General features: G+C 39.6%; 1 protein-coding gene across 1 annotated transcript in view; it reads left to right on the top strand.

The window, feature by feature from the left end:
* The first annotated feature begins 309 nt into the window (after positions 1-309).
* Positions 310-23866, top strand: part of RGS6 (regulator of G protein signaling 6) — a 389049-nt gene continuing 365492 nt past the window's right edge. Inside the window, exon 1 of the mRNA XM_066608377.1 lies at positions 310-521. The gene's annotated coding sequence lies outside the window, so the exon portion shown is untranslated. The remainder of the gene's footprint in view (positions 522-23866) is intronic.

Here is a 23866-nt window from a genome sequence, read left to right as displayed (position 1 = left end):
TTCTTTCCACCAGTTTTTCTCTCTTCTTGCAGTTTTCACCTGTTTTCCCCTCCAGGCGCTTCCTTGCAGTGTAATTTATTGTTAAGATAATTTATTCTCATTAATGGACTAGTTAAAAAGAAAAGACATTTTATGAATAAGAAACTGCTGAATAAGAAACCAACATCAGCATCATCTTCTAGACCAGCTTTCCCCAGCAGAGAGCACTCCAGCTACTGCAGCATCCTCCTAAGCCAGAGAAGGAGGAGGAGGAGGAGAGGAGGAGGTGGGAAGCAGTTTGTCCTGTTTATTCCCATCCATCCTCAGCAGCTCTTGTGCACGCATAGGGATGGACCTGTCTCCGGGGGACCCTCAGGCTGCCTTCCCACCACCTTCCTTGGACTAAGCAGGTATTGGGGCTGTCCCCCAAGTGTCAGTGGGACCATGCACCAAGCTTCCATCAGCCTGTGATAGAGAAAAGAGAGATAGCAGAGGAAGCAGCTGGAGGAGGAGGAGGAGAAGTGGATTCTCTGGTTGCTAAGGTAATCCCAGCTGGGTTACAATGTATCACACCCCAGGATCACAGCTCCATCATATATTATATTCCTTTCCTGGCTCAGGCACTGTGATAACGATGTATACCCCTTCCATTATCAATATATATATATCCACCACCTTTTTTCATCATCCTTATCAACATCAAGCACAGACACAACCACATCAAAGATACCATGGCAGCCACAGAGATGCCAGGAGGGGGTGCTGCTTGTGTTGGAATTTGTGTAATGTTGGGGTATGGCACTGCTGCTTTGTCTTGTTGGTGGGGGCAGGGAGTGATTACAGTGTCTGCCATTGATGCATGTTGTAATAAGTCAGCCTGCAATCATAGGTTTTGTAAATCTAGTATCATCCTGAATTTTCACAATGCTCTATCATGCGCCTTTAATTTGTTTCAGATGCCTGATTGCATTATATCAGGACTCTCATAGCTTATGGTATTCTCTGAGTGGTATAGGGATCATGGCTGAGGTTTGGGGGGTGGGGGGGGGTGTTTAGTAAGCTGTATAGGGCTTCTGTCACAATAGTGGAGGGGCGATGTTGGGAAGCCCTCTCTGCAGACCTGTTGTGACATATTGCAACATACTATTAAATGTATTTTGCAGATGTTGACACCATTAGGTGAGATCATCTTATTTTGTAGTGTTTGTATGTAGCTTATATATGCTTTATTTGTTGCATATTATTATTAGGTTTATAAACAATGTATCCATTTTTATAACAGAGTTTAAAATGACCAAATTCAGCATGTGTAACATTGAAATGCTCTTAGCTTACATTTATGGAGGAAGTATTACAAGGATTTGTACATTTACTTGACACCTACAGTTAAAGATTGATAACATGTGCTGAACTACTGTAGCGCCATGTTGCAACCAACTCCTTCTCTATATTATTATCAATAGTTAGAGTTTGGTGATGATGGTGTACTGCTGTTGGTGCATTGGTAGTATCGTGTTTATGTTTTTACTGTGCCAGATTATGCTGTTCACATATTTGTGTTGGATCCCTCTTGTAATTATCATTGCATGACTAGAATGTCAGTCTATAGTCAATATAGAGCAAACTGCATTTGTGCAGAACCATTAATAGAGCATTAGGATGGGGATGGATTCTCTTTTCGATGCTCTATATTCTGTGGTTGACCTGTTTAAATTTGTGTTGTGTCCTTGAAATGGGAGATTATTATACAGTAGCTGTTCAGTTGTATAGTTAATATATTTATCTGTGTGTGTGGATTAGGATTAATGTGTTTTTAGATGAGTATAACACATCACTGACAGATATACTATAATGTATTTTAATATTTTGGTTGGTATTATTTGGTGGCCTGGTTTAATAGATACATTTTAGATGTATTTTTTATGTAGCAATTTTTTCCTTTTACATGTGGATCATAATTAGATTATTCTTACTGTGCTTTCAACAATTTGTATGTTATTTTTACTATGGAAGGGTGATGTTTTAATATTGGGTTGAGCTGTCTAGTCGGATTATTTTGCTATCATATTTCTTTTTCTGCGTAATTTTCAGTTTTATCCTTCTGGTTGGCAAGCTTTCTTAAGGGTCTTGATCTCAGGTCATATCAAAGATTACATTTTCTTCTATTAGTGCACTAAATTGTGTTTTATAGCTTGCTTGATAGAATATTCTATATTAGCCTTTAATATGACAATCCATAGTTCAAGTTAGTCAAGTCAAACAGATATTGAGCAATCAGTATTTTATGTCACCCCAAGAGTTTTCAGTGGTGTAAGGTAAAATACTTGCACATGCCCGTTCTTCTACACCAAGCTGTGCAAACTATAGTTTTCATGCAAATGACCAAGGGATTGTTGTACTAGAACATGAAAGACCATTCTACAAACTAAAGCCACAAACTTGGAAGTATTACAGTACCATACATATTACTTTAGAGAGAATTAAGATTCTCCTTCACTGGTATTAATGGCTCCAACCCAAACTATGAAAATTTTGCTCCATATTATCATTTTCTCACTCAGAAACTTTAGACTTGGCACCACACATTTGGACAGCTGGCATTCTAATGTCATTCTCCAAATCCAGATTTATCAATCAGATGCATTTCTACTGCCTCTCTGTCTTGATGCTTGGCATCATGTTTGCTGATCTATAATCCATAAAGCTCTTGTCTAAATGGACAGTTCTAGTGCTGATGTTGCTTTCAGATCCAATGACAGGCTGTTTCTACATGATATGTGCATGCGCACTTGAGGGTCTGTTCCTTTGAGCCTGTGTGGCCTAAGACTTTGCTTCACTTACAGTTGACCAGAGAAGCTCTATATTTCATCCTATAGCAGCGCCATGTTGGAAGCCCTGCAGGTGTACAGCTATTGAGCATTATTTTGCTAATGTTTGTTTATTGGCAAGGCAAGGCTATATGAATGATCATATGCCACAGCTAATAACTGATATGGCTAAAATGGCTGAACCCGCTCATTAGAATTCTTTAGGACTCTAGTGTTCTCTACGTTGCGCAGTCTGTATTAAGTGACCAGTACAGTAGGCTCGAATGCAGTAATTCTCTTTTTTAGAAGGAGTAATTAGGAAAGTGCCTCACAAGGATTTAAGAATGAATACTAAAAATATTCAAGGTATTCTGGACTTACCTGATGTGGGCACCTGGACTCAGTGTAAATGGGACAACCAGGTGCTACACCTGAAGTCCTGGTCTTCGTGTCTTATTGGTATCCTCTTATGCCATAGGCATTCAATACAGTGAAGCAGAGCTTCATGGAATCCCAAGAATTTCAAAGGAATTCCCAAGGGTATAAAACAAAGCAAATTTGAAAAATTGAAAAAAATCCCTGCGCTCATAAAAGGGGTCACATTTACAAGTATCCACTCCCTTTTAAATAAAAGGAGGAGAATAAACTTACTTTGGAGGAGGGGGGAACGGATGAATGCCCACAAATGCCCTCCTTATGGTGGAAACCAAGGTAATTGTTTTGGAACATTTTAGGGAAGTCCAGTTGTATGAGAAAGGCGCTTGAATAGCACTGAAACGCATCACCAGTTGTATGTTTTTGTCAACCTGTATGTCTTGAATAGAATAAATAAATAAGATTAAATACCAAGGCCTGGACTTACCTGAAACGTTCCAAAACAACTACCTTGGTTTCCACCATCAGGAGGGTGTTTCTGTCTAATCATCCATACCCCCCTCCTCCAAAGTAAGTTTCTTCTTCTCCTCCTATTTAAAAGGGAGCAGATACTTGTATATGTGACCCCTCTTATGAGCGCTGGGACTTTTTTCTATTTTTCAAATTTGCTTTCTTTTTTAGATGGAGGAAGGAAGAAGCTAACTTCTTGAGGTTGTATTTACAGGAGCAATTGCAATTTGTAAGAAACGGTCTGATCTTTACATTTTTTTTGTGATTCTTATGCAGCTTTACATTTTTATTTATTTATTCCCCATGATTTTCATTTGCTTTGCATCAATTTTTTTTTCATGTGCATGTTAAAAAAAGTAAGGTAGCTTACATTTACAGGCCATCCAGTTTCTGCTTCTCAATTCTTTTTCATGGTCCGCTTGGCTACATGCTTCAAAAATGGATTGTACTTACATCATGTGAGTGCAAGCTGCTTTTTTAAATGCACTGATTGATTTGAATGAGCTAAATACAGGACATGCTGTATGTCACAGTCAGCACACGGTCAAGTCTCTGCCAGCATACCTTTGTTTCTGTGGGTTCTATCCTGACTAGTTAGGGTTAACATCTCCTGTGTGTATTAGTCCAGGTTAATTAATCATGCAACTATCAGCGAGGTGTGGCTGATGATTGACAGTTCCTTCAACCAATCAGCTTCTCCCCCTTCCCTATATAATCCAGCTCTTCCTGGCTGGGAGTTGCGAATGTTTTTCAGTGTTCTCTGAGCAGTCAACCCACTCAGAGATCCTGCATGTCTGGCTTTTGTGCTCAGGTTTGTTTATGTTGTTTGTCTGGTGTTCTACTGTTCTTGTCTTTTAGTTTTTGTCTGTCTCTGTCTTGTTTCTTGGTTACCAGCACTTTGGTTCCCCTTGGGCCCCCGTCCTGTTATCGTGGAAGAAAGTGGGGTCATCCCTTTCAGGACAGGTGCTCCTCTGCAAGCTGAACTCAGTCTGAGGGTTCAGAGTGCCATGCTCTGTTTCCTCACTTTTCTGTTCATCCTGCGTCTAGCCACCCGTATATCTAGTTTTCATGTCCGTCCTGGCTGCCCTCATACCAGATTCCTGTTGGCAGTCCAGGATGAACATAACACTGTAAAAACTTTTTTTTTTACTTGGCCTGTCTGTCTGACTAAAACTGCCCATGTGAATATCTGCATTCAAATCAATGTGTTCTATTTCTATGCTATTTTGATACAGTTTTTTTAGTTCGAAAAATCGCCCATGTGAATACAGCCTAAAAAAAGTTTGTTCAAATCTGCCTTACCCATCGTCCATGATCAATAAGAATGAGTGAATTCCATGCAATCATTGTATGCTTGGTTATATTTTAGTATTAGCAGCTTCTGTAAGCTTTTTGTGTCTCAATTGTATGATGAAAACAAACCCCGTGCTTGGAGTTTAGCATTTAAATAGAAATGTATAATGAAAGCAATTGTTGTTTTTTTCCAGTGCACTGGTGCATCACTGGGAAGATCTATTTCTTCAGTATATACAATTTTGGACGCCTTGCTGTTATTTATAATGCCGTTTCTTTTCTTTTTAATGAAAATACTATATTCTACTTTTCATTAAAAAAAAAGTGCCAGAACTATTTTTCCTCGAATGGAGTACATTAACAGTGACATTGTGCAATGTATTACTAACTGCTATAAAAAAGATGATTATTTTATTGCATAGTTGAATTTGCAACCAATTTATAATGCAGTTTAAAACAATGCAACAGAAGTAAAAACATTACAACAAATGGGTCCCTTAAGACCAAAAGAGTATTTCAGGTTCAGGCCAGAGGCCATGTACCATCCTTACATATGGCAGAAGTTCTGCTCATGTCAGACTTGATTTTCATGTTGGTCATATAAGATTTTCATTCAGAAGATAGAATTTCAATGTATTTTCTTGTATAGAGCATCTATTCTACAGATATTTTCTGTTGAATAATATGGAACTGTCAAGTTAGATTGAGCATGTAAAAGTAAGCGCGATTAGCACCATTCATAGCCTTCACAACACTGCTTATTCTCCAAAATGACTTCAAAAGAGGAGGGAGACTGACCCTTCTGGATTGGTGCTCAGTCCATAAATGCATATCGGCATATGTGGCTATTTATGGTTCGTTGGCTCCTGAGGAGAAACAATTTAGTGGTCCAAGTTAATGATTACCAGTCCTATAGCTTGATGGCATGTATACGGTATTTTCTAGGGATCCATTAAGTAGGCCTACATTCAAGTACACACAATAAAGTACAGTAATTATACTTGGATGTATATGAGACAGAATGCATAAGAGCTGTCTGTCCCATTCCCCATTCACTCCTACGTTGGAAAAGTGAAGCATCAACCTTTAAAGTGGCACTAACTTTTCAGACAACTTATGCTCATGTAATTGGCTGTGTATCTCATTAATCCTGAAATATACTTCTACTAAATATATTTTTACCACTGTAAATCAAGATTGAAGTGGTTTGCACTAGTGGTCTCCCTTCCAGGTCCTCTGCAATCCACTGCCTGTTGTTAAATACTGGACTTCTGTAATAAGAGGGATGCTAAGACATGGGGGAGAAACTATCTTCGCAGCCAGCTCCCTGCACTCACAGGCCAATAGATCTGCAGATGCAGAATCTGCAATCGCTCCACAATCTCTGCCTCTCCTGCTGGTACTGTGTGTGTGTGTGTGTGTGTGTGTGTGTGTGTGTACATTTGGCCAGCATGTCTCTGAATGCTTGAATCGTCCTGGGAAAGCTAAGGGGCAGGCATTCAGATACTAGCTCACTGCTGATTGGAGGAGAGACAGAGCAATGCAGTATGAGGGGAAGGAACTACCAGCAGAATGCTAGGCTTGCTTTCCTTAACATACTGTAGAAAAAAAAGCGGAAAGTAGTTTTAAAGAGTTTTTGCCATCGCAGCAAGTTATCACCTATACAAAGGAAATGGTATAAGTTACTGATCGTGGGGGTTTGCCTGCTGGGAGCCTGCAATTCTGAGATTTCAACTCTGGCATGCCCCAAATTGTAGGCTGCTGTTATAGGAATAAATCATATGCCAGAAGATTTCACTGGTTTGCTCCAGATTGGTTATAATGAGAAGCTTCATGCATGAATATATGTATTTGGACTCAGGGGTATTCCCCTTAAACCCCCATACCATTCTGGTTTATTGTAAGGAAGTTACACAGTACAATACAGTTATACTGAATATGACGCACCAATTACATGCATACCCCTCCCAACATCATAACAACTCATGATTGGCCTAGTATTTAACGACGCTGATGATTAACATATGTTTATGCCCCAGGTGTATGTTGCTATGTGAACACGTAATTTCTAGGAAACGCAACTAGAACATACTATCAATATCTCTGCCTGGACTAAGGAATCCAAGACATAGATAAGAAGTAGCCTCCCTTTTATAAGCGGAGGGCATCACAGGTGTTTCTCATGAGAAACACATCTCAGGACCTCGTAGAACTGGTGTAGGAGTGTATTTCAGGATACCAGCATAAGAATGAACCAGTTAACCATTTCACTGCTAGCTATTTTCTATGAAGGCAGATATATGAATATATATATATATATATACATGCATTTGCATAGGCTGCTTTAAGAAACACATTTATATTATTATTATTACTACAACACTGCAGAGGCCACGCATGTGCAACTTTGCTACATTCACTGCAATGAGAGTGCCAGAGATAACAGATAGAGGATAACTAGCTGTGATGGGACTAGCCCTTTAAATTTGCAGTATATTGATCCTTTCTACAGATCTTCATAGCAGATATCACCCCTGAATAGGCTGAGTCCATGACAAATCAACAACAAAACATGCAGATTTTGCTGTAAAATTTGTGGTAAAATCGGTAATGGATTTTTTCAGTAAGTGCAAGTTCATAGTGTCTGAGGGCAGAACTTGCTATCTACATTAACACCCTGCCACCTCTGGAACACCCAAAAAAGACTTTAGTGAGAAACTGTACAAACAGAATTACTAAAATACACGCTTCCTAAGTTCAGTGACACGTTTTATAGTTACATGTATCAAAACTCTATATTAATCATAAAGAAATAATCCCTCTTAAAGGTATCTTCTAAAAGCAAAACCCTCAGACTATGGCCAACCCCTCTGCACCTAATGCATGTAAATAAATAATTATTCTATTAACATTTTAGTAAATAATTGATTTATTGATGCGAGATAAGAGGACTATGGATTATTCTGCATGCTCAGGCATATACCACTTAAGTGAGTAATATAACATCTCAGGGACCCAAAGCCTTTTCCCTGTGTTGTGTGCTTCTGCTTTCTGTCATATTACTTATCAAGCACAAACCATAATTATATTTCTGTGTCAGCGTCAATCTGAAATTGGAAATCTATGATGGATCATCAGTGATGTAACCAAAACAGTCTCTCTGTTTGCAAGGCCTTAGGCAGTTACAGTAGTTTTGTCTTCTGCTGCATGCAAGTTGAGCTAAGGCTTAATGATATAGGAAATCTCAGAATGTTAAAGTAATCGCTTTCTTTTATCAAATTAGAGAGTAAATTGATGATAAATGTTAGTTTGACAGAAAAATTGTTCACTTTTACCTACATTTTACCAGAATTTGTTTTTATTTATTTTCATAAAACCACTTATCAAAATCTTCTGCGGTCATTGCGGCCAGGGTTGGCCCAGCCAATGTCCAGCGGTGGTGCTATTCAGTGGCGTAACTTGAAGCTTCTGGGCCCCAATGCAAAACCTGTAACCCCACCTATAATGCTTTATTCATAGTACTGGGCTTCCTATATGGAGAAGAGAGGTCTTATGGGCCCTCTAAGGCTCCTGGGCCCGGGTGCAACTGCATCCCCTGCATCCTCTATAGTTACGCCCCTGGTGCTATTAATTTAACATTGCTACTCACACTCATTCGATAGAGACATGCTCTTATTTTTAAGTATACTATGTATATCTTCTAGTTTGGTGCCTGGGGTTGATCTTAGGGATGACAACTTCAGTATAGGTTTGTTTGTATACAGTTGTGTCTTATTTACTGCATCTCCTGTTCATATGGATTATTAGAGTATGTAGATGTCATTGTGGTGGTCTCCTGCTTAGGACTTATCTCTGTGAGCTAAAGCAGTGAACATCAGGACCTTCCAAGTATTATAGGAAGTGCATTCCACTTTAATAGTTATAAAGGAGATGGAACAATACCTCTGCAGCGCCACCTATTGGAGGGCAGCATTCCTACAAGTGAATGTTAGACTTGTTATACAAGCCTGATAACAATGACTGGGAATTGAAAGCCAATCCAGAATCCCTACACAGACAGCTGTTTCGGGGTGTTTGCCCCTCATGAGTGTGCAGTAGGTTTCTGGCTTGGCTAGCGAGAGGCCTGTGATGTGGGTCAGGAACACTATATTTTCTCCTTAGGGAGAGCACCTAGGAGGTGAGTGAAGAGACTTATAAGGCCATTCATGCTCATGTGGGTAATATGCAAATAAGGGAGATTGTTCCATCTCCCTTATTTGCATATTGCCCAGAGGAGCATGAATGGCCTTACCAGTCTCCTCACTCACTCACCTTCTAGGTGCTCTCCCTAAGGAGAAAATATAGTGTTCCTGATCCACGATTTTAATGGTTGATGTGTAATACTAAATGTTTCCACTGCAGGAGAAATGTGCGGTTAGCTGGTGCTTGTCGCAGTGATAAGAGCGGATCACTGGAGGCTTTTGAAGTTGGGTCCGTTGGTAGGTCTATGTCACAATATCACAAAACAAGGAGGAAATCTGCTAAACAGATATGTGATAAAATCCTGCATCTTTATTCATTTACAGAGGGATTCTGTCATCAGGTTCATGCTGCCACATGCCATTAACCGCGGACAGGGATGTCTGCTACCCCCATGGGTATTCTAGCTTGACTATTAAAGATTTTTATTCAGTTTATCAACAGTACAAAATAGAACCATTTGCATAAAGTCTGTAGCTGACATATCCAATCTATTGCAATACAGTCAAACAATCTGTCGCATATTAGGATTAAAATTAACTATGCTTATAAATAGAAAGGAATCTAGAATAGAGCAGAAAATATATATGAAGAACAAGGGGAAGAGATTGAGTGCAGATTAGAGTTGAGCGAACGTACTCTGCCAAGCTTGATTCTCGTTCGAGTATTAGCGTACTCGATGGTGCTCGTTACTCGAACGAGCATCATGCCGTGTTCGACCCTGCCCCAGTTTTTGGCTCCTCCCCCTGTGCCGTGCCTGTTTTGGCCCCTCCCCGTCGCTGCGAGTGCGTCAATGGCAAATTTTTCAGCTGGCAGGCAGAGAGAGAGAGAGACAAGAAAAAAATAAATAAAATGCTCGAGTCTCCCATTGTAGTCAATTAAATTATATTATAAGGAGGCGCACTTGATGCTTTGCTAAATCATGTTATATTCTCTTAACATGAAATAAAAAACAAGGTAGAGTGTTTAAACTCACCTGGTGTCTAGCGAGAATACCTTGCACAAGGTATCTCGCTGACACCGCAATCCAGGTCCACTTGTAAAATAGGTCTTTAATCCATCCAACCTCCGTCGGAGAGCAGCCGGACAATCCAGGTAAGCTACACCGGGTAACCGGGGCTTAATTACGGCAAACCACAGGGAAGAAAAAACGGCTGTCCGCGCTCCTTGGGATACCAGACTCTGATCCAGGATAATCAATTCCTTCTTTTTATTGGGAACACATACAGGGATCTTAGAGCAACGCGTTTCAGTAGATACAACTACCTTTCTCAAGCTCTACACAGCTCCGACTGACACACAACATAAATAGGCATTAGCATAGTCACGAGGTGAAAACAGCTAATTAACACATAGCTGTTTAATTAGACAGGGGCGTGATAGTAGCCTCCCAGTTTACTCTATACGTTGTCTAGATAACACACTAGGAACGCCCTTCAGCGATCCGTGTACATATAAAAAACTTCATTTGGATCACTACGGGACAGTAATCTCTCACCAATGTGCGTAGACACCTGTTTTATGCTAGGTTTTAAACATTAAAATTTTTTTTCATTAAACATCCTCATATTAACGTTATTCACATAGTAAAAATAATGAATACACTTTGCAAGAATAAATTATCTACAAACATCTTATATATCCTCCATAACAATATAAAATAGATTATAAACATATGTTACATATAATAGGCGCTTAAACCTCAATACCGCTAATAACTTTTGACAGTCATAGTATATTATATAAATATTGTATAAAAAAGAAAAAAATTTTTTCTCTATAAAAACTATTTTATACAAGAATATTACCTATCATACAAAGCTGGGGGTGAAACTAGTTTATATATAGATCAGTTTAGCTTTGTATGATAGGTAATATTCTTGTATAAAATAGTTTTTATAGAGAAAAAATTTTTTTCTTTTTTATACAATATTTATATAATATACTATGACTGTCAAAAGTTATTAGCGGTATTGAGGTTTAAGCGCCTATTATATGTAACATATGTTTATAATCTATTTTATATTGTTATGGAGGATATATAAGATGTTTGTAGATAATTTATTCTTGCAAAGTGTATTCATTATTTTTACTATGTGAATAACGTTAATATGAGGATGTTTAATGAAAAAATTTTAATGTTTAAAACCTAGCATAAAACAGGTGTCTACGCACATTGGTGAGAGATTACTGTCCCGTAGTGATCCAAATGAAGTTTTTTATATGTACACGGATCGCTGAAGGGCGTTCCTAGTGTGTTATCTAGACAACGTATAGAGTAAACTGGGAGGCTACTATCACGCCCCTGTCTAATTAAACAGCTATGTGTTAATTAGCTGTTTTCACCTCGTGACTATGCTAATGCCTATTTATGTTGTGTGTCAGTCGGAGCTGTGTAGAGCTTGAGAAAGGTAGTTGTATCTACTGAAACGCGTTGCTCTAAGATCCCTGTATGTGTTCCCAATAAAAAGAAGGAATTGATTATCCTGGATCAGAGTCTGGTATCCCAAGGAGCGCGGACAGCCGTTTTTTCTTCCCTGTGGTTTGCCATTGTAGTCAATGAGGTTCATTACTCGAGCAGAGCTCTCAAAATTTCCAAAAAGCTCGACTCGAATAACACGGACCCGAGCATTTGGGTGCTCGCTCATCTCTAGTGCAGATGTATTATTGGTTATGAGAGAACAGGTCTTGGTTTGAGGCCCAGAAGATATTTTCTGTGTCCTAGGACCAGCCAGAATCTTGTCCAACTTAACCCAATTTTACTGTCAGGAGGATCCCTCCAAGTCACAGTGGTTGAGCCGAGCCAGCCTCTCCCTGCCGCTGCATGAAGACTGACAATTCCTTTCCCTACCTGTGTATATGCAATGGGCGGGGAGAGGCTGACACGGCCCGCCCTCTTGACTCAGAGCTCATCATGGAGTCAGAGTACGAAGTGCAATTATTCTAAAATGCTGCAGCGTTTCAAAATAAAACACCCATGGGGGTAACAGGCATTTCTATCCCAGGTTGCTGCTACCTGTGACAGCATGAACCTGGTGACAGAATCCCTTTAACCCCTTAGTGACATGGCCTTTTTGGTTTTCCTCCCCTCTTTCAAAAAAGCCTAACTCTTATTTATCCATCAACGTAGCTATCTGAGGATTTGTTTTTTGCAGGTCAAGTTGTATTTTTCAATGCTACTATTTAATGTACCATATAATCTACTGAAAAAGTTCTAACATTTTTTAAGTGGAGTGAAATGGAAAAAAAGCGATTCCACCATCTTTGAGGGGTGTCTTTTTACGACATACACATTGCAGCAAAAATGACATTATAACGTTATTCTATGCGTCAGTACAATTACAAAAATACCAAATTTATATAGTTGGTTTTGCTGTACTACTTGTAAAAAAAATCTTCTGCTGCCATTTTCTGACAGTCATAACTTTTTTTTATTTGTGGAATGGCTCCGTTTTTTTTGGGACATCCTGTAGTCTCTATTGGAAGTCTTCTCTTCAAAGTAAATCTGAATAGTGTATGGTGAGATTTTTTTTTTTATGCAGACTGTGTCTGCATGAAAAAAACTGTTGTGTGGATTGGAACGTTGACCACTATGGATCCGTTTACTGGCAGAATCTAGTCCATTGTAGACTTGGACAGCACAGAGATTATGAATTAGTCCTTGCAGTTCATTATGAGCTCCTGTAAATGTAGCAAAATTTGCCATACTGTAATCAATCAGATATTAATCCACTTGAGCATCCCTTTACATTTTTCAATGCTTTGAGGGTGATGTAATAATAATCTTATTGTTGGTAGAAGAACTTTCTCCAAAAATGAAAATGCAATTTTCCAAAGACTACAGTTGCTTAGAAAACTCTTCATTATTCCAGCAAGACTATCAGTTTGTTAGAATAATCAGCTTAATACTTTTATTTCCAGGACCTGCAGGTGGCTGTCTGTGTTGTGAATGGGTCTATGGTGGAGGATCAGAATGCTGGAATTAGTCCAGAAGCGCTTAGAATGGGTTTAAAGCATAGTGTAGTGTTGGCTTTTTTCCAGATGTCACCTACATCACACAGCTTAATGAGTAGAGGGGTTGTATGTTAGTTGCTTTTCTTCTCATGACAAATCATAATAGTTTGAGATTGATAGAGAACTGTATGACTCAGATACAAACTAATAGAAAAACAGAAAGCTAAGATTCAAGGGCATAGTTAAAATTCACAAATTCAACATTTCTTCATAGCAAATATAAAAGACAGCATCTCCTAAAGACCAGACAGCTAAATCATTGTGAAACAATTCTAATATATAATATGCAATTACAATGTATAATACATAGTTATAAAATAATGAATAACAAGGATCCAGTTGGTTTTTGGTTTAAAAAGACAGTATGGAAGCCATGTAAAGTGATCTACTTTCAGGCCACATCTACGCGGGCTACAAAATCTTGCTACAAAATCATTGCTACAAAACACATGTATGTGAAGCCCATGGTTTCCAATGGGTTCTTTCAGGCTACGAAACATCTCTTGTGTGAATGAACCCATGGGAAACCAGGAGTTTTCACATATATGCATTTTGTAGCGATGATTTTGTAGCCTGTGTGAAACAGGCCTAAAAGAGAGAGTTCCAGTTTCTGTAATGTAGAATAAGATAATACAACTCTTGAATAATATTGATTCCCCGCAAGTATGTTTGTTCAATAACTTAAGGTCCATTTAGACGGGACTAATGCTGGGCAAATGATGCCTGATACTCGTTCCTGCATAAATTCGCTGTTGCATGGGAGGTGGTATCGCTAGCTCGCTCACATAGCGGCCAGTGGGGGGTCAAGGAGGCTGCAGGAGATTTCTCTCCTCGCGCTTTCTCACCCCTCTCCATTGACTTAACATAGCAGCCATTCAATACTGAATAGCTGCTATTTACACTGAACAATTATTGTTCAGCTCATTGTCCATCATTTATGCTGCGTAAATGATTGATGATTAGCTAAACGATGATCATTCAGTGTAAATGGCAGCCGTTCAGTATTGAAATCTCCTCCAGCCACCCCGCTGTGAGCCAGCAATACTAGCTCCCATGCAGCAGCATGGAAGCGTGTATGTTCAGGGATGAGTGTCGGGTATTGTTTGCCCGACATTCATCCCGTCTAAATGGACCTTTACTTACTTAAGTCCTCCCATGCCTTTTAACATATTGGATGGCAAAAGAATACCATTCTTGATGATCAAGGGCAGCAGTTTCGGCACCATTCCATGAAAGATCCACGGTACTCAAGTTCTCTATAAATGTGCATTGCAAGGCGAACTTCTCTCTTTTTTTTTTTTTTTTACCATGTATTCAACACCATCATAACCAAAATGTGTGTTCCAAACCATTTAAAATGTCTTTCATAGCAGTAGGACAACTGTATCCTTATACTGGATACTTGATGTGTTTACGGTATATTTACACTGTATTCTTTACTTTGTTTGCAGTATTGATTTTATAAAGAGATCATTTGTTACAATTTGTACATTTCTTTGACCGTTTTGACTCACGAACCAGCTGGATCGTGATCATGCATCCTAATAGAATAGTTGTGGAGTGATTTGCTTGTAGAGACCTGATGAAGAAATGGTTCAATTTCAAAATGCTTTGTCCAGGTCTAAACAGAATTGTGTTCCACACCACTGGCTATGTATTCCTGAAGTTTGACAGTGCTTCTGCAATAGCAATATTTTTCCCCATACATGTAAGTTATAATGTTATCCACACATTGGGATTTTCCCATATCAGTCCTTTTCACTAATCTTATCCCTATCTTTTGCTACCTATCTTGCATTGAGTACGACCTCAGGGGCCCATGGAGCTTGCAGCATATCAGAAAATCGATTTGGCTGACAAACTCTGGTTTGGCACTCTTACATGGAAGAACTATATAGGCTATACAGCTCTACTAAATATAAGTGTGGTACCATATGGCATCACACACCCGGTGGGTATACTTTATATACATCCCATTATCATATTCCTGTGGTGCTATGCTTTGGGACACTTCTTAGTTTTCTTGTATAATGGTCATTGTGGTGTAGTTGGTATTTTCTTTGCCGGGTGATAAATTGTAGAGTTAAGGTGGCCAAAGACAATAAATTAATGTTGGCTAAACCAGCTGATTTCATCAGGACTAGTCCACCATCTAATATGTATGAGGATATCCCAAATTTCCCTTGACAGCAGATTTCAGGGTAAAAAAGCATTATATATGTTTGATTCTTTTATTCTCAGGGAAGGTAAACTGCCACTAAAAGTGTCTAGCAGTGGCTTATTTCCTGCTTCATACTGGAGAAATAAAGAAAAGAAAACTCAATGGCACTCAATCACATATGGAGGAATCTAAGCATAAAAGAGGCAATAATGACCCACCAGGAATGTGACACCACACTAGCATTCCAGAAAGGCCTTTAAACCACTGGTGGAATTATTAAGTGGTCTAACCTATAATCCCCAGGAGCAAAACTACCTCCTTCACAGCACATCAGTAGGTGGTGTATATATCCACAGAAGAAAGAAAAATAGGAGAATGGTCAAACATGGAGACGGAAACGTGATGGTCTGGTGCACTTTTGCTGGAAACAGGATTGGCAATTTGCACAGGGTGACTGGTACACTGGACAAAGGGCCACCATAGCATTTTGATACACCATGCAATACCCTCTGTTGTACGCCTAATTGGTTAGAGGTTCATATTACAGCAAGACAATGATCCAAAACTTACTTCTAGGTTATGTCAGAACCACTTAAGAAGAAGCTGGTAGGCTTAAAAGAATGGAATGATCTGCACAGTCTCCAGACTTCCTATTCAGCTTGTTTGGGATGAACTGGACAGGAGGGTGAAAGCAAAGCAATTTACAAGTGCAGCACATTTGTGGGAATTTCTGCAACAATGTTTGGAAGAATTTCTAAACAATATTTGAACGCACTTGTAGAAAGAATGCTTCAATCAGCTTGAGGTGGCTACTTTTGAAAGCTCAAAAATCCTAGATTTAATTTGATGAAACAAAGTTAATCCATTATTTTTATTCATCCTAACTTATTTGTTTATATGCTTTCAATTCAAGACATTAAACTATGTAAATATCAATAACAACTGGAAAGATATCGCAATAGTAAGAAGTCCAGCCAGCATGTAGCTAATAAGTGATACCAGATATCAAACTTGATCATATAGTATTCTTATACATATATTGAGGCCTATATTAGTCGACCAGAGACATTCTAGGATCATAGAAGTAAACATTAAAACATTTTTTTTTTAAATAGAGTTAGTAACAAACTCACTAATAATAATAGATTACAGATGTGACCCAGATTTGTGTCTATTTATTACTATTGATCCACTATTTTTCCACTGGAGTTTTCACCTTGCTGAGCGACATTCTCCTATTTTTCTTTCTTCCCAACTTCGCATTAAGAAGACATACAAGTGAGCATGTATATGAAAGAATCTAAAGGAATAGTTACTGGCTGAATGGTACCTAAGGTGTATGGCTGCCTTTAGTGTCTGGTCCGTAGTGGTCAGTTATGTGCCTGTACTGTAGGTCTGTATGCCATGCTGTATGTCTGTAAAATCATGCCACATACCATCAGATGCTGTATTATGGAGATAGGCTGTCTGTATAGAGGCACATGTATACGGCTCTGTAGATATTGCTAGTGCCTCGGTAAGGTTCTGTGCACATGACTGCCATTTACATGCCACTGTATAGTGAATTGCTACCACTAAGCAATTCCTTAGTACTGCAGCACTGTTTAAAAAGAGAAGGTGGGGAACTCATTTCATTTTGTCTTGTGGCATTGAATACTATACTGAGGCTTTTGAAGGTTTGATATGCAGGTATAAGCTAAAGAAGATTTTAATTTTCAATGAAATTGCTGGTATGGTAGTAGAGGATATTACACGGCTGGCTGCTTGCATTATGTTGAAGTGTTGCTTTGAAGCAACCTGAGTTTACATTTTAGAATGAAGTCCTGAAGCAGACGAAGGCTCTGATCATAAATAGCATTTTTGCTCCTTCATGTGTTAAACTACTATGCGGCTCTTGGTAGAATAGCAAATGATTGATGAATGTCTAAAATTAAATAGTAAAGTGCACCCCAAAAAATATTTTTTTTACTGTCCACGGAATATGTTCTTACATGTACTTGAAGTCTGATCTGCAATTGGGTATCCATTAATGAAATACTAATTATTTACGATTGACATATGGTCAGATAAATGACTGCTGTTACTGCCTAGAGAAAATCAATCAAAATTAAAGTTTTATAAAGCTCCTAACTTGTTAGAAACAAGTGAAAGACCCATATCTTTTCCCCCTATTTCCAATGAACTCTCCCTCATGGGTTCTCACCATATATGAAATATACTAGTAGAGCGCCCATCCCAGGACTGCAATTGCTTTCATAAGAGTGTGGTGCCAGGCTACTTTTCATGGTCCACTCTGTAGATGCTATGCTGATGATGAATGAGGCTAGGTTATTTCGGTATCAAATTTCACCACATCAGGCTAAGGATTAGAGATGAGCGAGCATACTAGCTAAGGCAAACTACTCGAGCGAGTAGTGCCTTATGTGAGTACCTGCCCGCTCGTCTCTAAAGCTTCGGGTGCCGGCAGGGAGCGGCGGGGGAGAGCGGGGAGAAACGGGGGGGGGGGGGGGGAGATCGCTCTCTCACTCTCGTCCCCCCTGCTCACTCCCGCAACTCGCCTCTCTCCCCCGCCGGCACCCGAATCTTTAGAGACGAGCGGGCAGGTATTCGAATAAGGCACTACTCGCTTGAGTAGTTTGCCTTAGCGAGTACGCTCGCTCATCTCTACTAAGGATGCCTTTAGATGGCTCAAACACCCAACAGTCATCCCACTGATTTATCACTCCTGTTCTTTCACATAGGATTAATCATGCAGTGAATGGAGGAGGAGCGGGCGAGAGGTTGCTTTTAGCTGTTCTCCATTCACAGTAAACAGGCAGTCAATGATAGATGAACTGCTGCCTGTTTACACTTGCCAATCATCTGATTTTTATGCCTGCCTAAACTAAACAATAAACCAACCATTTATAATTCATTGCTCAGTAGTTGGCGGCATTTACACTGAACGATCAAGTGGGAAATCAAATGATCATTCTGTGTTAAAGGGCCCTAAGGGTGGAGAAAATGTATCATTAAAAATGCCCAGAGGGATCAGAATGAGGGGAACCTACACCATATTTGGCAGTTGGCTTTAATGTTAAAGCTGATTGTTGTATACTGTCAGATGTTATTAAGTGATTGAACTCAAACATTTTATCTAAATTACCTCTGCTTTTATGCACAGTTGTCCTTTTCTTTGGTCTCATTTCAACTAGAATGTCATTATCTGGATTGCTTATGTGGTTACCTATTTTGGAATTGAGTGTACCCGAAACCTAATTTGATCCTGCAGGTGCTAGATAACAAATATGCACACTCAATATGTAAGAGCCAGCCTACTGAAATAGCTTGTTTGCTGCATTTTGTAACTGACTAAGTTACAAGTTATATGTGAAGGGTAAAATAATATATCTCCTTTCTCCCTTTTTTAATCCCTTGTACCTGCAGCCAGTTTGGCCATCTTGAGCAAGCCCCATTTTTGAAATCTGACATGTCTCACGTTACGGGGTAATAACATTGGAATACTTTTACTTGTCCATGTGATTCTGAAACAGCTTTTTATGTGATTATCCGTTATTCTTTGCACACCAGTTTTCTGGAGTACAAAAGTTGCAATTTTGCATGTGCCAAAATTGAGACTTTTAGAACTTTACACCGTGTCACGAAAGGTTTTTGAAAAGTGGCCAGGGCCTATCTTTAGGGAGCATGGCCTTGTTCTACCTGTTAAATTTACTATGATGCACACTAAAACCTGGCATATATTCTAACAGAAACTTGCATCATATCAGAGCTGGCATAGGTTCCCAGCTTGCATATAGAGGTACTACCAGATGAGACAAATAGATTAAGAGGCATGCACCTCTATTTGTTACATTTCGCTCTTAGACCAGCATATGAAATATTGAAATGTTTCCTGCTTATTTTTTTAAATCCTTACTTTACAGAAAATTTAGAAAAATTCAGGTTTAAAAACTGAGTTTTTTTGTTTGTACAGCAAATACTAATACCACACAAATAGTTAATAAATAACATTAACCTTATTTCTACATTATTTTGTAAGCATCCTTTAAAGTTTGAGATGTCCGAAAGGTTAAATATAAGGGTCATTTTTCTTAGGTTTTGAATATATTCTATAAAAATCTTTTTAAATTCCTTCAGGACGGGTCTATTGTCCTTTATTGTTTTTATTGTTTTGCATCAGTGCCTTATGAGAACTATAACTTCTTTTAACTTTTAACTTTTTTTTTTCGTTCAAAAATGTTTTATTAGGACAGCAAATACACCATATTCGAGGCGAACCATTCCAGTATATATCAAATAATAGCATGCATACATTAAAGCAGGTATAATCGCCATCCTTTACCAAACGCTCTGGCAAGCGACATCTAAATTCTCGTCATAGTTTTTTAAATGTAACTTTTTTTTTTATATAGCCATATAAGGGCTTGTTTTTTGTGGGACAAGTTGTATTTTTTTAATGCTACAATTGTGGGGTAAATTTATCTTATTAACTTTTAATAACTCTTTCTTGGGAGAATGAGAAGAAAATCTGGAAATTTTGTCTTTTAAATTTAAGTTTTCTATTTTGATCCATTCGCTGTGTAGAATTCATATGCTACTTTTATTATTTGGGTTGGTATGATTATAAGGGCTTATTCACACGAGCGTATATTGGCTGTCGTTTTCATGGCTGGCCGATATACGCTACCATGTGATGCATGGGCTCAACTTATATGCTGTCAGGTGGAGGGCGACAGCTTAGCTCTGCTAAGCTGTCTCCCTCTTCCCTCACCGACGCACCTCCTCTCTCCTTCCCTCTGGCTGTTTGCTATGGGAGGGGGCGGGACGGGAGCAGAGCTAAGCTCCCGCCCCTTGTCTGCAACCAGCAATGAGAGGGGCGGGGTGGAGCTTAGCTCCGTCCCTGAACCACCCCCTCCTTTGCAAACAGCTGGAGCGGAGGAAGGAGGAGAGAAGGGGGAGGGAGTTTAGCAGTCATGCTGCTAAACCCCCTCCCACCTCCCTTCTCTAGCTGCTGTCATTGGCTCCCATAGGGGTCTATGGCAGTGGCCGTAGTCCGGCCAGGAAGATAGTTCCAGGGCTATCTTTCCTGCCCAGCGTAAAAGCGTCTGCCGGACGCTTTTACTCCGCTGCAATATGCCTGTGTGATCTGATGCACTGGAATCCAATGCATCAGATGGTAGCGTATATCGGCCGGCCCTGAAAACAGCGGCCTATATACACTCGTGTGAATAAGCCCTCACAATCCCAATAAATACCAGCAGCAATTGTGGGCTTCCTGATTTTAAAAAAGATCCATCTATAGTTGTAAATAACATCTTTTGGTCTGGGTGCCAAGATTAGGACTTGCTGCACTCCTTATTTGATGCAGTCAAAAACTGTACCTGAACCTACTAACTATTAAACTCTCAAACTGCCACTTTCTTTACTCACAGTAGGATCTATTATATCACATAAGGCTGCTGTATGGGACAGACCTGAAGGTCATGATTTTGCCTCCAACTGCTTTGGCAATCGTCGTTTCACGGTCATCCAATTGTGGGGTTGCAGATGTGGTGAAGGAGGGAGCCCCTTCCCTCTTCAAGCTTCCTAGATGTTGCTGTCTGCATTGACAATGGCAACTACAGGAATAAATCTCAGGATCAGAGTTTGCTCTGATCACAGCTGCTGCAGTGGGACTGTGGCTGTCAGTTACAAAGTCCCCTCAAACCAGCGCTATACATGTATGGCTGGATATGAAAACTGCTGTCCTGCTTCACTGTACATGTATGGTGCATGTCAGGAATGGGTTAAAGCCATTAATAAACTGGAAAATGTCAAAAGCACTTTACCTTTATTACTCTGGACGTCAGTGATATTGCAGTGCATAATGGAAGTTAAGATAATATTTATTAGCCGGTGAGATAATGTTGCATAAAGGTTAATTACCTTCATTAGAGATATTTACCTAACTTTTTATTTTACTTCATAGCAAATATCAAAATCACAGATCTAACCCAAAACAATGTTTATAACAGCATGAAACATACCTCAAACAGGTCTAAATAAATTAATGGCTTTTTTTGTAGATTAAGTAGAAAGAAATTTATGGAATCACTTAATGTGACTTTTTGCCACATCTGATTGCGGTGTGTGAGAAAATTGCAGCATGTCCTATCTTTGGACGTTCCCTCGGAACGCCTCATCCATTGCTTTCAATGGGGCCAGAAAGAACATTTCATGGTGTGCGAGGTTTCCCATTGAAAACAATGGGAAACAACTGGAGGATCGCTACTTCCCTAAAGTAATGCGCGTCATTTTTGACATCTGCGGGGGCATCGCATGTTGCCAGGCGCGTTTCACGGCCTGTTATCGCGCTTGCCCATGTGAAATTAGCCTTAGACTCCAAACACACTTTTATTTTGCCTATAGGCAAGCATTAATCAAGTTGATCGACATTTTACTGTTTTTAAACCCTTTAAGGGCTCGTTCACACAAGTGTAATATGCAGTTAGTAGAACCAAAAATACATGACAGGACACCTCTTGTGCATGATTTTATTTATGTTTTTTTCAGCTCGAACACGTGGTGCATTTACACACACAAATACAAAAGTGCATTTTGGTCGCACAATCACGCTGTGTATTATGAAATATGCTTCCGCCCAAGTGAGCCCAGCCTAAGTGTGGGTGTATGTGTCTTCATTTCGTGAAAAATTCACTGAATTTACTGTGCGTGTATGTGCATTTTACATGCCTATTTTAAGCCGAATGTACATGGGCAAGCACTGATTCCGCATGGGAAATTCCGCATGGAATCTGCCCATGCCAGTGGCCGGCGACCCTGCATACTTGTCCGTGTCTTCTTTTATTGTACTGCGGATGTGCCTACTGTTACTCAGGTGCAGTGCAGATTTTCCCGCACCGAATGCGGGTAATCCGCAACCTCTCCAGAATTGTCATTCCAGATAGGCTAAGAATCGGACAGCTTCCATTGACTTCAATAGAAGATGTCCATGTGGAAAACACTTCGAAATGGAGCATTCTGCAATTTTATTTTTTTTTCCCTCCCTTAGCGGAAATCACAGTTAATTTCCGCTTGTCTGTGTGAAGAATCACTCTTGCATTGCATCTTATGGACGAACATTGCTGCAGAATCCAAGATGCCTGCCGCGGATTCCGTTGCAAAAATCCACCTGTGTGCATTGAGCCTTACAGTCTTCACCGTCTTTTTACATTCCTATTGACTTACAGGAGTTATTTTGGTCAATAATACAGAACAATATTGGACATGTTGCAAAAACTCAGGTCAGAGTACATCAATGCAAACACAGTGGTGTTGTATGCTGTCCGTATTACGTGCGTAAAAAATCTGCATGCAATACGGACTGAAAATATGAATTAGCCCTAAAATGTAATAGTGATATTACGTTTTTATTTTTGGAAATAAATTAGGTTTAGGGTGTATCTATAAGAAAAAATAAGACCAATGTCTTACTCATAAATAGAGATGAGCGAGCATAGTCGATAAGGCAAACTACGAGCGAGTAGTGCCTTATTCGAGTATCTGCCCGCTCGTCTCTAAAGATTTGGCTGCTGGCGCGGGTGACAGGTGAGTTGCGGCGGTGAGCAGGGCGGAGTGGAGGGGGGGTAGAGAGGGAGAGATCTGCCCTCCATTCCTCCCCGCTCTCCACTGCCGCTCCCCGCCCCTTGCCGGCACCCGAATCTTTGGAGACGAGCGGGCAGGTACTCGAATAAGGCACTACTCGATTGAGTAGTTGACCTTATCGAGTATGCTCGCTCATCTCTACTCATAAACCTGCGATTTTACAGGCAATTGCATTGCATTCTGCGAGAAAAACGCATTGCTGTACATGTGATTTTTCATATACGTGAAAATTACATGTTGTTCCTAAAGTAAGCATAGAAAAACCCATTCTCGCTTGCAGGAAAATTGCATTTACATACGAGTGCAATGCAATTTTCTTGGTTCCCATGGGCAATAATGGCTGATTCTAGAACAAAATCTTCCAAAAATAGGACCTTTGGCAATTTTTAAATTTTTAAATTTTTTTCATTCTTGCGCTATCGGTGAGAGCAAAAAATTGCTCATGCATTCTATTTATTCACAAGTTCTGTGCATCTTGCAACATAAAAACCGCCTGTGTAAAAACACCCTTATTTGTATTGTTACATATAACTTTCTAAATTCTGCCACTCTTCCGCAGAGTTTGTGCGTTCCGTTTGTGACACTAATCTGAATGTCTTTGAAACTGTACACAGCCTAAATTATAGATCTGGGCTATGCTGTGTATTCCCACTTGTGCTTCGCTGGTTACTGTAGAACACTTCTGTTCCCTTTTCATTAATGACGAATTACAGTCACTCTCTTCTGCCAGAAAGATCTGCAACACTTTGGAAAAGAATGCTGCTAGCCTACAAGAGATAAAGATATAAAAAGATTTAACACCTTTGACACATTCACACTTATGAGAATTCATACAGTTACAGCA

The sequence above is a fragment of the Eleutherodactylus coqui genome, chromosome 6 (genome assembly GCF_035609145.1).
Source record: "Eleutherodactylus coqui strain aEleCoq1 chromosome 6, aEleCoq1.hap1, whole genome shotgun sequence".
Classification (NCBI taxonomy): domain Eukaryota; kingdom Metazoa; phylum Chordata; class Amphibia; order Anura; family Eleutherodactylidae; genus Eleutherodactylus; species Eleutherodactylus coqui.
This window is presented reverse-complemented; position numbering and strand designations above follow the sequence as displayed.